Source organism: Aricia agestis, chromosome 16 (assembly GCF_905147365.1).
Source record: "Aricia agestis chromosome 16, ilAriAges1.1, whole genome shotgun sequence".
Lineage (NCBI taxonomy): Eukaryota > Metazoa > Arthropoda > Insecta > Lepidoptera > Lycaenidae > Aricia > Aricia agestis.
Window position 1 is genome coordinate 7,369,820 of NC_056421.1, and position 13,307 is coordinate 7,383,126.

Below are 13,307 nucleotides of genomic sequence, written 5' to 3' on the forward strand. Positions count from 1 at the left end.
TCTTCATAATAGACGACGAATACACAATAAGCATGACTGTCAGCACTCAGCAGCTGCCGAAAGTAAGCCAGTGTTACGAAGTTTATGTTATTTCCTATATTAACTTATTCGTTCACACCTAACTGACAATACGTTATTTCGTTATACCATGTAAGTAAGAACCTACTTGATAACATAGAATAACGTAATTCCTAACCTATGTAAGTCTGTGAGCAAGCTTGCGAGGCTAAGTATTTCAAGTTATCTTTACTTATATTCAGCAACAGATAGTTACTACTTACAAGTCTGTTTGTTCTGAAAGCAGCCTTATAATGAAGTGTAACAATAGACATAACTACAACTATTTAGTAATCTGTGTTTTGACTCTGTGTTGCACGAATTCAAGAACCCGGCCGAGTTACACTACTGATACATGAGTATTGGTATCTCGACGTCTCGACTCTCGACCTCTCAGCGGTCCATTGTTATTCAATCTTTATCACTTTCTCATTTTAAAACACAATACATCCCAAATTATAGCTTTTGCGATGCTCCATCGACGTGTTACAAAACATGCTAATTTCATAATACTGTGTCCTTTCAATACTAAGTATCTTATATATAAAATTCTCGTGTCACAATGTTAGGCCGCGTACTCCTCCGAAACGGCTTTACTGATTTTAACCAAATGTTATATGCATATTCAGTGGGTCTGAGAATCGGCTACTGGGTACTTTTTATATTGATAAGTGCATTTGTTGCAATAGTAAATTATTACAAGTCGAGACGAACGGCGACCATTTTTGTACGACGGGATAGCGATGGACGTTGCCATGGTGACATACTTATTTTGTCACTTCAATAAAATACGTAATAAGTATGGGCGAATTCAATGATGTTTTTTATAATAAAATACTTATCACTAGGCGAAATATTTTAGATTGCAAAATAACGTTTGCCCGGGACAGCTAGTAGTCAAATATAAGTATAGAGCTTCATGATTTTCAGTGCTCCTTACAAGGATCTTGTAAAGTGTAGCTCGAGAGACAGTCGCATCCACGACAGTGACAATATCGTCTAAGGTTCACAAGATCCTTTTAGGCCCGGAACGCGGTACGATAGCAGCTACTAATGACAGGTTTATTTGTTTGTCTGCTCTTATACGTTGTGAAGGTTTTTCAAGTGTCAATTTACGTGCAGGTTACATCATTAAGGGTAATTCCCCATCTCGGTTACGGTGGCCGGTTTCAGTAACTACCAGTGTCCAGTACCTACTTTGTATAATTCAAAATGTAACTCATTATTTATAAAGTAACACAGAAACATGATATAATATTATTATTATGACTTGTAACATGCTTGTAACTGGTAAGTGGTGAGACATATGCTGTAACTCTACTTCGGACATGGTTTTAAGATTCTGGACTCTAACAAATAGAGAGCCTTCTGTCTCTACTCTCTATCATCCAAGTATTTATGCATTTGGCTGATTTATAATCGGAGGTGTGATTTTGACTGTTTTGAATTCATGCTCCATGACATTTATCCAAGTGCTACAGCTCCTTGCTTGTAAGTCTTGCTTTGCTTCTTCATCTATCTTAGTTCAAATTCCAAGGTGATTTTCTAAAGTTACTTTTTTTAATCAGACACAAGCAGAAACGAACAGACTTAAGGACAAACTTACTCTTTTGCACATTGTCGCTGCCAGCCTGCCAGTTTGTCACATCTTGCCACGGTAAACGCAGCAAACCTACAACGCGATGCAATAGAGCAAATATCTCGCTCTAAGGGGCAAGTGTGTTCATACGAGAGTGTCGAAAGTGTAGCCAACTATTCACAAACTAAGGAACTAAAGCATGAAACTATAACAACACTTCCTTATTAAATAAACATCAACTTACGGTATCTAGTACGCCTGGACTTCCTACTTCACCTCAGATCATCAGTGAGAGTGCTTACGTCATGCACCCACACATACACAACTCACGCAGACATACATACACAGCAGGAAGTGAGACAGATCTAACTTGGCGTTTCAGTTATGAAGTAACTCATGAGAACTTTAACTTAAAGTTACGAGTTAACAGCTATAAGTAATAAATTAAAGGGTGTCAATAACTGAGTAATAAAAGTTAGTTATAACTTAGAATAAATGGGCAAGTTTAATAAAATAATATTTGATTAAAATGTTACTGTAATTAATGTGAAATACTTATCTCTATTTATACTTATTATATGATAAACCTTTAAATTCGTTTATAAAACTTGCTGTTTGCTGCTTCTGTTTATACATAGTATCTGTCTAAACACAACGGGCCGAAGTTACGCGGCGGAAATTCCGCATGATTACGCCCGCAATATCAAACGCATACAATATACGGACGGAACGTGACGGAATAGTGTGTCATCGGTAATTTAAAATACATTGCGGGCGTAATGAAGCGGAATTTCCGCCGCGTAACTTCGGCCTAGTGTGTTTAGACACTTACGGTTTTACTACAAAAGATTTAAACACCTTTTGAACAGTTGATTAGAAAAAAAATCACTACATAAGGGTCTCAAAACAACTGTTCAAATGATGTTTAAAATATATTTTGTGGTAAGATCTTACCGGTCTTGTTTGTCGACATTATGAAGTTTTGAGATGCGTCTCGTGAAAAGCTACGTTTACAATAAACGTACGTAATAAATACGTTTATAATTATACGATTCACGTGGTTAGAACAATAGTAATAATCATTTACATTTTACAAGTCGTACAGTTTATCAAAAGATTGCTCGTCCTCTTTACTTCATCCAGACAAGTAAAGAGTGAAATAAAAGTATATTCAACACAGAAAGAAATTAAATAAATTATTAAACATTAACCTTAACCGACGTGTACAAAAGTTATTTCTTTAAGGAAAAATATTTTATAAAAAACAAAATCACCCACCGTATCACCCTAACAAATCTAAAAGTAAAAGTTTATACATTTTTAATCTTTATACTTGCTTTTAAAAACTTAAAAAAGTGCTTTACAACCTTTTTTATGATATAGGAAAATTTTTTCGCGACCCTTGCCTAGAATATTTTTTTTATTACTATCAAGCTAATTTTTGTGAGTAGCTTCATTTTGATAAGATGAACAACAATGTCCTTTGCGAAAATTCTCGAAAGTGGTAGCTAACAGAGATAGAAAGGATTTCATATTTCCTAATGATGGTCCTAAAATATGGATTGTTGTTGATGTTCTTTTTGTAGGACAATGTTACTCTTAAATTAGTTATACGAGTATGACTATTAACGTAGCTATTAACATATCAATATACAAAAAAAATTGCTGGTTAGGGTTCCGTAGTCAACCAAGTTTTGTCAGTCGCAGTCGCCTACAGAAGCTTCGCGAACATGAGTTGGGGGTCGCGACTCGCGACCCACAGGCCACAGGTTGAGAAACACTGCTTCAAAATATGGACCTGCTTAAGATCAAGTTTCTATTACGAGTATTTCATAAACGATAACGATCTTGTCGAACTGAGACGAAATACAATAAAAAAGTTGGGGCTTTTTGTAAAAAAACTGAGCGATTGGAGCGTTAAACACCGCTCGGTTAGAGAGACGTGACGTCATTTATTATGTAGTAGCGCGATTAATATTAAGATTTACGTACAAAAGTATCTTGTGATACTACTATATTATGTTAATTTTATGTATTTTTAATTAATGGATTTTGTGAAAAATCTAGCGTATTAAACTGATTCTTTTTTATTTCAAAAATATAGAGTAGGTTTTCATCTTAAATTCCTTCACTTTTATGCTTTAAGTCAGATAGTTAAGAAGTTATAACGATATTAATATGAAGTACCTATTTGTTGGTCAGATTTGTATGAGAGCTAGAGATTTTTTTTCAAAGTTAAGAGGTTGCTAATCGCTGTATTTCGGACGCTATATTACGGCAAAACCTTGTCAGAAAACTAAATAACTTACCAGTTACCAACAGTATGCCAACAGTAATTAAATTAGGCAAGATGGAGTCGTTATTATTTTTTGTCTGGTCACTTATAAGACTATATCTCCGCGTAGTAACGACACAAAAACCCTTCTAGAACCTCTAGAACCATAAAAAGAAGTTATCCATGAATACTTTTTGCTGGCTCCACCTAGTGGAGCTCTAAACCATTTAAAACTAGTTCCATTACAAAAAAAAAAAGGTTGAAATAATGAACCTAAAAATATCAAATTTCTACTACCATAAAAGATAATGATCCGGACAAAAAGTTCAGTAGTTGACGATGCGTAACACTTACTCTACGAGTCTTGTACCGACTCAAGGCCGTCTACTAAATTATTCTACTCGCTTTTGAGATATTGGTTAGTGTGTCATCTTTCACTCTTCTTAGATAACTGACTTGTGAAATAGGAGGTTATGTATTCGTCGTAGTTAGGGAATGCAATACCGGGATCCCGAAATACTGGGATCCCGCATGCATTTTGCGGGACTAATCCCGGTCGAAAATTTAGCGGGATCCCGCGTGACTGGCGGGATTACAAAAAAACGTGATTCATACGTGTAACTCTGCGCATGGGGGTGCGTGAACTGGCAACAGGCAGTCCAGTGCCTACTAAACATTTTACCTTCAATTCACCTATAATTCAATGACAATAATGTACCTGCAACCAGCGTTGAAGCTGAGCCAACTTTTTCAGCTGCTGGCCACCTTGTGTCGAATATCAGGAGTCGTTTTGCAGACACAACTTCTTTAACATACTTTTATAAGTTTGGGTTGTATGTACGTAACGGAGTCTTTTAGCACAATTTTCCGTATATTTGGAAAAAATTAATAATTTTTATAAAAGCTGAAAATAAATAATTTTATTTTTTTAATCATTATTATTACGTAGCCATTTCCAAACAAAAAGTTTATTTTTTTATTTTTATATATTCTAAAGAATGAAGTAAGTATTAATAAACCCTTGTAAAAAAGTGTCTGACAAAGTTTGTTTTATTTGAGTTTCTAAGAATAAAACGGGTTCTTTCAAGTAAAGTCATTAGAACGATTTATTTTACAAGTTTATGTCCACCCTGCGGGATCCCGCAAATACCGGGATCCAGCGGGATTGTGATGGTTCAGTCCCGCAAATACCGGGATTGAAATTATCTTGCGGGATTGCATTCCCTAGTCGTAATATATTCAACGATTGCTAAGCCGTTTGTGGACAGGTTCCTTATAAAGTTTAACTTGGATAGGATTTCAAAAAGGGAGGGAGATTTTGAAGGAATCATTGATTGACTGACTATCCAAATTTATGTTTTATCCTGTAAAAAAAGAAACATTTTTTTAACATTAAAATAATACTAGACAAAATTAACTTAAACAAAGAGCGTACAGTCGAACACAAATAGTGTATTTTGAGCGTTATTACGAAGCAATAAGACCCAATTATGACACAGATCTGTCGTACATACTAGTAAGGCTTTACCGGTTGCAACCAGCGCCTTATTTGGCCTAACAGGTGGTGTTTGTTTTTATACGATTCTCAGACTATTTCGCTACACTACAGTCCACAATTATTATTCCTCTAACAGCACCTTAATGTCTAGGACATTAGGATGACTTTACAATAGCTCGGAGGTAAAAAAACCTAGAACCTCTCCCAGTGTAGGCTGGCAACTGAGTTGGCCTTGGTTCGTTCACTTAACTCTTTCCGTATCGTGAGCATGGAAATATATGCCTGTGTAACACGTTCTTTATTATTATGTCAAAATGATGTGCTATTTTGTAATAATTATTGTGTTACATTACCACTGACCTCATTAGGAGATGACAATAATAATAAGGCGGTTAGAGTTACTAGAGCTTGATAAGTACTAAAATTATTATCTACTAGAAACCTCTGTCCATTCTTAACTGTAAAATTGCGCATAGATATTTGTTTATCGCGCGAGATTTTATTGAACTTCATACCGGATTCCATCAAATTCGGTTTAAGCTGCTTTTAAGCGCCATACACATAATGCATACCTATATGTCGAAATTACCCTTTGGGTACGGAACCCTAGAAAGAAACACCGTCCTTAAAAGTTAGTGAGCAAAATTAAATGAGTAATGGTAGAGTTTTGGCAACTGCGCAACTTTTGAACTAGAAATGAAACAGTTAATGGAAAGTAAACTTCACATCATATATCATAGAGCCTTCATGAATCATGAATCACTCATGAGTAAAAGCTTGAGATAAGTATGTTTACCTTAAGTTAGGATTTAACAGATTTTAGTGACATAAATAATATGTAAGTAAAAAGAAATGAAGAGTCAGGCGACGCGACTCGCGACGGTCAAAATAAAATTCACGTTTAAAATGAGAAGGGAGTTGAAAACTTAAATGAATAATATGCGTGAGTTCTGAAATTTAACCCAGTATACTTACTATAAATAATAGCCATCATGACGTCTTGAATCCGACACCATTTTGTACTGGTGTGTCACTGGTTAGACAAGCCTAACAACTAACAAGGGTGACGTATAATTGTAATGACGTCCCAAGCCAAGTCCCAACAAAGCTACATACGTCATTGCACGAACTTTTGGAAGATGGAACGAATCAACAGCATGTCGTCGATTCATGTCATAAACACTGACTAGTATACCTCGATCATGGGAATCGCAGACACAATAGATTTTCAATTGTTATGCGACAGCCGGGTGCGGGGGGCCGCTTGGGGATTGATGGGTTATACTGGGTTATGTTTCGGAACTTACCTAAAGTACATATTAAAGTAAAAAAAGCTGATGCGCCTACTAACCTAAAAATAAAAATATTACGACCCCAGATTTCTTAAGCATGAAAGACAGAAACAAAGTAAGTAGATTATTCGAACCGCTAGATATAACACTACAAAATCTTATATCTTAGTGGCAGGATCGGTGGGATAATTCAATCAAAGGTCGGCATCTGTACAATTTCTTTCCTCTCTATGCATTGGATAGAAATCGATCACTGCGTTGCACAATTCCTAACAGGTCACGGCAATTTTAAAGCTAAACTTTATGGATTCAAGTTAGTTCCGTCTCCTCTTTGCGAGTGCTCGACTGAAGATAGCCCACAAGAACAAACTGCTATTACATACTCTGGGAATGTGATCTCTGGCATGAGGAAAGAACCGATATGCTAAACTGCCTCCAATGTGTTTCTAGAGTCGTATATTACGATGATATCGTAGGCAGCGCAAATAATGTCCGTGCTTTCAAACGTTTTTGTCATAAATACTATTGGAAACAATCCAACACAAGCTTGTCAGTTTAAGTAAAGGTCATTTTTTTATTAAGTAGGCTTAATACAATTTAATTATTTTCCCGTGGTGCTTTCCCCTTTGTTCGGACATTAATGTCACGAAAATTTGGCTGTCTCCCGCTTTGCTTGGGGAGGGAAACTGGATTTCTCCTACTTCTCCTACCTTTCTTCTGATTAATTTCGTTGCGGGTCCCAAGACAGATTTAGCTTGTCCCTCGGGCATCCCTGAGATCATATCAAAGGGTTTTCGTGGTTGGTTACCACTGTTGATCCTGGCGACACAGGAGTTGCAGTGGTGGGCATGTGTGGTGGGCCATTTGCCCGTTAAAAAAATGACGCGCCTACTAACGTTAACAAATTAGTAAATAAAATAAACTAGTCTGTTACCGTTCAATGTGACAAGGCAGTTGGGACGAACATAATTTGGGTTTAAACTATAACCATAACGATGTAATGACGGCTATAATACCACAGGATTCTCGTTTTCGTTTCGGGGTATCTTTTTTGGGACCCATTTAAGATTTAACACGCATTTTTTTGGTCATTTCAAGACTGGTCACGAACACGAACAAAAACTCCGAGCTAGCCCGAACAACCTTGGCGTTGGAAAAAATATACCAGACAAACGGACAAATAATATGCAAATCCATACAAATATCACAGTGTAATAAATAGATATTATATTACACTGTGCAAATATTATGAATACAGAGTCTGTATAGGTCTGTATTCATAATATTTGCAGCACAGTGTAATAAAATATCTATTACAGACGTCTGTCTATTATTTTTTCATGCTAAATTGCTAATTTTGATTTTTGCTGCTAAGTAACATGAATCCTTGGACAATACATAGGATAGTTTTAAATATTGGAAGAATGTGCGGTTCCCGAAGAATTTGGTTCGTACTTCGCAACATGGTTACGGGCAGCATGAGGAAATAGACCTTTTGAATACTATCTAGTAATTGAAGACGCAAGTAGATGAAGTGGGTAAGTGATAACTTGAAAATTGTCTTTTTTTTAGGGTTCCGTAGTCAACAAGGAACCCTTATAGTTTCGGTCTGTCCGTCCGTCTTTCTGTCCGTCTGTCTGTCTGTGCGCGGTTTTTCTCAGATACTATAGGACCTACAAAGCTGCAATTTGGCATGACTGCACATATTAATGATGCCGGCAAAATGGTACATGAAGTCTTAAAAAAAAAATATTCTTTTTCCGTTCCCTACACATCAAGCGGGGATGATTTTTTTGTTTCGCGTCCACCCCATCGTGTGGGATGTCGTTGGATAGGTTTTTTAAAAATATTATGAGTATTGATAGATCATTTTTCTATATCCGTTTTTAGAGTCCAGTGTTGCCCCTTATTAATTTATGTATAGCTAGCTACTATATAATATATTTTATGTATGGCTCAAATTATAAGGGGAAAAATGAGTAGTCAATTGGTACTAAACAAAAAATGTCAAAACGTTTCAATAAAAAGTAGTTTGGTTCCTACCACTTCTAGACTTAGTAGTATGAAGATGGTCTACTGTATATTTGTATACTATACCAGTAGGCAGTCAATCAGTAGACAGGAAAATCGGCAAGAGTTGACATTTTCTAAGGTAGAATCCAATCATCATGTCACATTCACATCAATCTTAGTTGACTAATTAAAAGAACTTACCGACTAAACGACCAAGCTATTTTACTAGTCTTAGGTAGAGTCACAGTAGTTTATATTTCAATTTTTGACTTAAAGGCACTTTAATAATTAATAAATTATCATACGTAGTGATCTAAATTGTGATTGGGCGTGCCGCGTGCCATGTCTTGGCACCATGAAGCTTTGTTTTAGCTTCGTGCTTGGCGCCAATGCGTTGACTCGATCAAATCAATACCATAGTGAATGAAAATGAAAATGAAATCAAATAATTATAGCCTTATAGAATCCCGGCGAAAAATGTACAATAATCAATATATTATTCTGCTGTTATACACCTGTTGTATTGCCGTCGCAAGAGCCATGTATATCCACCCTTAAACGGAGTTTCAGGCTTACAGGCAGGTGTCGGTCCGCGGTCGTCCGTCCCACTGGTTTATGACTTATGATTTACGAGAGTAAAGGAAGAGAGGAAGTGCTCTTGTGTACTGCGCACACACTTGGGCACTATAAAATTACGCCTGTGTAACTGATCTGGTTTCAATGAAACCGGCCATCGTCACCGAAACCTATGTGGGGTTACATAGCAACATAGATGCTAGGTTTAAGATTTTAATAAAAAAAAATACACATAATTTTTTACTAACTTATGCAATAATTCGCATATTGTAACGTCTAGTCGCACGCATATTGAACGGTGCTGAAGTCTGCGGGAACTGAAACGAAGTTAGACGATGCACGGCAACGCCGCACCGAGTGTTAGCTTAATTTTCGTTACGGAATTTTTTGATTCGGTCGCCGCGCTCAAAGCCCGCGATAAAAGATAAAATATGGAATAGCTTAAAATGCAGATCCTCGCAATGTCCTGGAAAACCAAATTACATAACAAAACCTGTTTGTTACCTGTCCGAGATGTTTGTCGAGACCACAATTTGTCTATTTGGACACAAAACATCTTCAGAACGTGACAGAATTACATATGTATGGATTTCCGAGGTTTTTAGAATAAATCCTGTGTTTTTTGTAAACATTGGTACTTTTCTGTTGGTACTTAATGCATAATGTAAACGAGACAATCTTACGTATTTTGGAAACCGGTTCCTCGGCTGTAAATATTTCGACAAATTAATTTTCGGAAATTAAGCAGAAACACAATTTGGATCGATGGACGAGTCGTCCATCGATCGAGAGTGTATCCCCAGTTTTATTATTTAAAACTAGCTGGTGCCCGCGACTTCGTCCGCGTCAGCAGGTAAATTTGTAGAAAATTTTATGAGCTTTCATTATGTACCGAACTTTTTTTCTCTACAACGCACCGTTTTAGTGATATGAGCAAAAAACGAAAAATATTGAAACTTGAGCCCCTCCCCCCCACTCTAGGCGATATCGTAATAAAATAAAGCCTATGTGTTGACCCGACGAAAGTACTGAAAGTACTGGATGGATTTACGAATTAAATCCATCCAGTACTTTCTGAGTTTATCCCGGACATACATACAGACAAATAGACAATCAGACAAACAGACAAAAATTCTAAAAACTATATTTTTGGCTTCCATATCGATTGTAGATTACGTTCCAAATATTATTTTTCAAAAATATTCAATGTACAGAATTGAGTTTCCTACGATGTTATTATATGTATAGATTTACTCGTTGCTAATCAAAGAAGAAAATCATCAAAATTGGAGCAGCATATTTAAAAGTAACCGTAGTTTTTTAAACAAATCGCCTCTATTTTCACGTGTTTGAAGTCGCGCATAACTTTGAATCTTTAATTAGTTAATGAGAATCAGTGACCCTTCTATAACAATATTTAATTTCAATGATAATGAGACCGATCCGTTCCCTTGGCACACCGACCCAAATTAAATTTGTGAATCACGAATCACGATTCACGAGTCAAAGTGTTTAGTAGAGTCATTTGTCGCATCTATTCTTGAATTAATCTATGGTAGCACTTTTTTTCTTTATTTTTAGGCTTGCCGCTTGTGTCCAAACTCGAAACCAACAATGACAGCCTATGGTAGCACTTTATCAAAATCCAATCGTAGAGTGCTTTGTCGCATCTATTCTTGCTTTAATCTATGGTATCAAGTTATTAAAATGATACTGTATCTATTAAAAGTTTATAGAAGTACAGTTTAATGTTAAATATAAAATATTCATAAAAAAAATGGAATGCAGAAAATATGCAGACACAATTTATATTCCACTTACCGAGCTCGCACGAGAATTTTGTAAATTGCCTGTTCAAAAAATTACATTTATGCATTAAAATATTTCAATATCTCTGCCATGCTAATACTTTCCCCTGAAAACAAAATTGGAATTATCACCATCGCACGATGGAACCTGTGAAAAAGTTTTTGTTTACCATAGAATAACGAGCAGAGAAGTAATTGGGGGCGGTGTGAATTGAAAGAAAGTGAACTATATTAGCGCGTTTCGAATGCGAAATTCAAATCTTCGATTTCACTTACGGTATGAATAAGAAAAATCGAAATTTTCCGTTCGTCTCCGTACATATTTATCAGTTCTCGATAGCGAACCAAGGTATCGCGCATATGAATATAAAGCGGCATTTACATACGGGCTCATACATACATGCATGTCATATTTTTACGTATTTTACAGAATCGGTGTAACGATCGGCCTCGGCGCGAGGGTCAACGAACGATAGCACTATCACCCCGGTGCAAATAAGCTCTGACAATGAGTCTAGATTTATCTGAAGTTTGTTCTGTATCTTTATTCTACCATTTTGCTGCGTTCCTTGTATTGTCGTTCCTCAATTTTGTAGCTTAATATTAAACGAACTAGATTAATAGTTTGTATCAAGCTACAAAATGGTAATCTCAGGTAAACGAGCGGTTTTGCCGCTACACCGAGAGATGACAATTATTGTTATTAGTAAGTACATATCTCAATGATATTGTACTTATACAGATATGTTACGTCCATACTATTTTCCGGCTTAAATCTCTTCCGAACAATTTTCAAATTCAAAATTGCAGACATTGACAAATTTGACAGATGAGTGAAACAAAAGATACGAAAAACACAAACAAATATGATAAAGTCAATATTTTTTTACAAAATATAGGTAGTTCTAATGTCGTTGAAACTAAGGTCGAATTTCGACCATTGGGCGATCTCTAGTTTATTTAAATAAATCGTTAGTCGTTACTTATACAACTTCGTTGGAGCATAACGTAAAAGCCTAAAAAGCTTTATGATGTGTCAAACCAACGACAAAGACATACGTTTTGATTTCTCAAAACTAAGCCAGTCGTTTAACGTTTGTTTGTACTTATATTAATTGTACTATTATCTATTCTGTGCTTATATGAGAATACAATTTTCTGTTGGAGAATACAAGTAACGAAGCTGCTTGAATGTTGCTTGGAAATAGCAGAATCGTGGTACTGAGTTCTGACTCACAAAATACTAATTATTTGTACGCACGATCCTTTGTGGAAAACGTGACGAGAATCTTTCTTTAATATTCTCCTTTTCTCTGAAAAATCACTTCCAGACAGTAACAAAACTCAGCGAGGACGCATATATAATCAGGCACAGAAAAAGGAAAAATATTTCAGACACGTTCTACAGGCCTACAGAAGTGTAAAAATATTGCAGCATTTTCTGAGCGGCCAAACGTCCATTTGATATGGATATCTTCAATCCTTTGCAAATGTAGGTACTACAAGTTTCTCAGAAAACAAACACGAAACCTGTAAGAACGCTCTGCATTTATCATCATCGTATAAAAACTATGAGTAACCGCCCTGAGGATCAATTTAAAACTGTTGATAGATTTAATCTACGCCAATAATTATAAAGTGATTAAGAGCCCGTATATGCCCTTACCGAGGGCACAAACTGACACGTACCCTGAGGGTACAAGCATAATATTATTGAATAACAAAACGCGAAGAAACCTTTTAATAGGCACATAAATTTATTCACGAGTCTTCCTAAATCCTACTACACATTGTACATATAGATTAAGTTTTGCTATAGGCCCCAACGTTCATACTAAGAAACAAAGCAATTTAAAACACGTAGCCTCAGTTCGAAACCACGAGTTTTATTACCTTTTAAAAACTATAAAATGTCCAATATCCGTAAATTGCCAAGAGTTGCAAAAAGATGTTTACAGCTCCGCCATCTTATGTCTACAGGTGGAGAAACTTGGAACTAAAGTCACTTTTCTCCCCCACATGGCATCAAACAACAAAATCACACAACAAATATCACATTCTCAAATTAATAGCTATAAATAAGCGCGTAGTGATTTAGAAAATTATTTAATCGATAAAAATTCTATGTTATTTGTTGTGATTAAAGTGCCCAGTAGCGCCACTGACGGCAGGCAAAAGATGGCCGCCGTTGTTCTCATGCGGGTCGCGT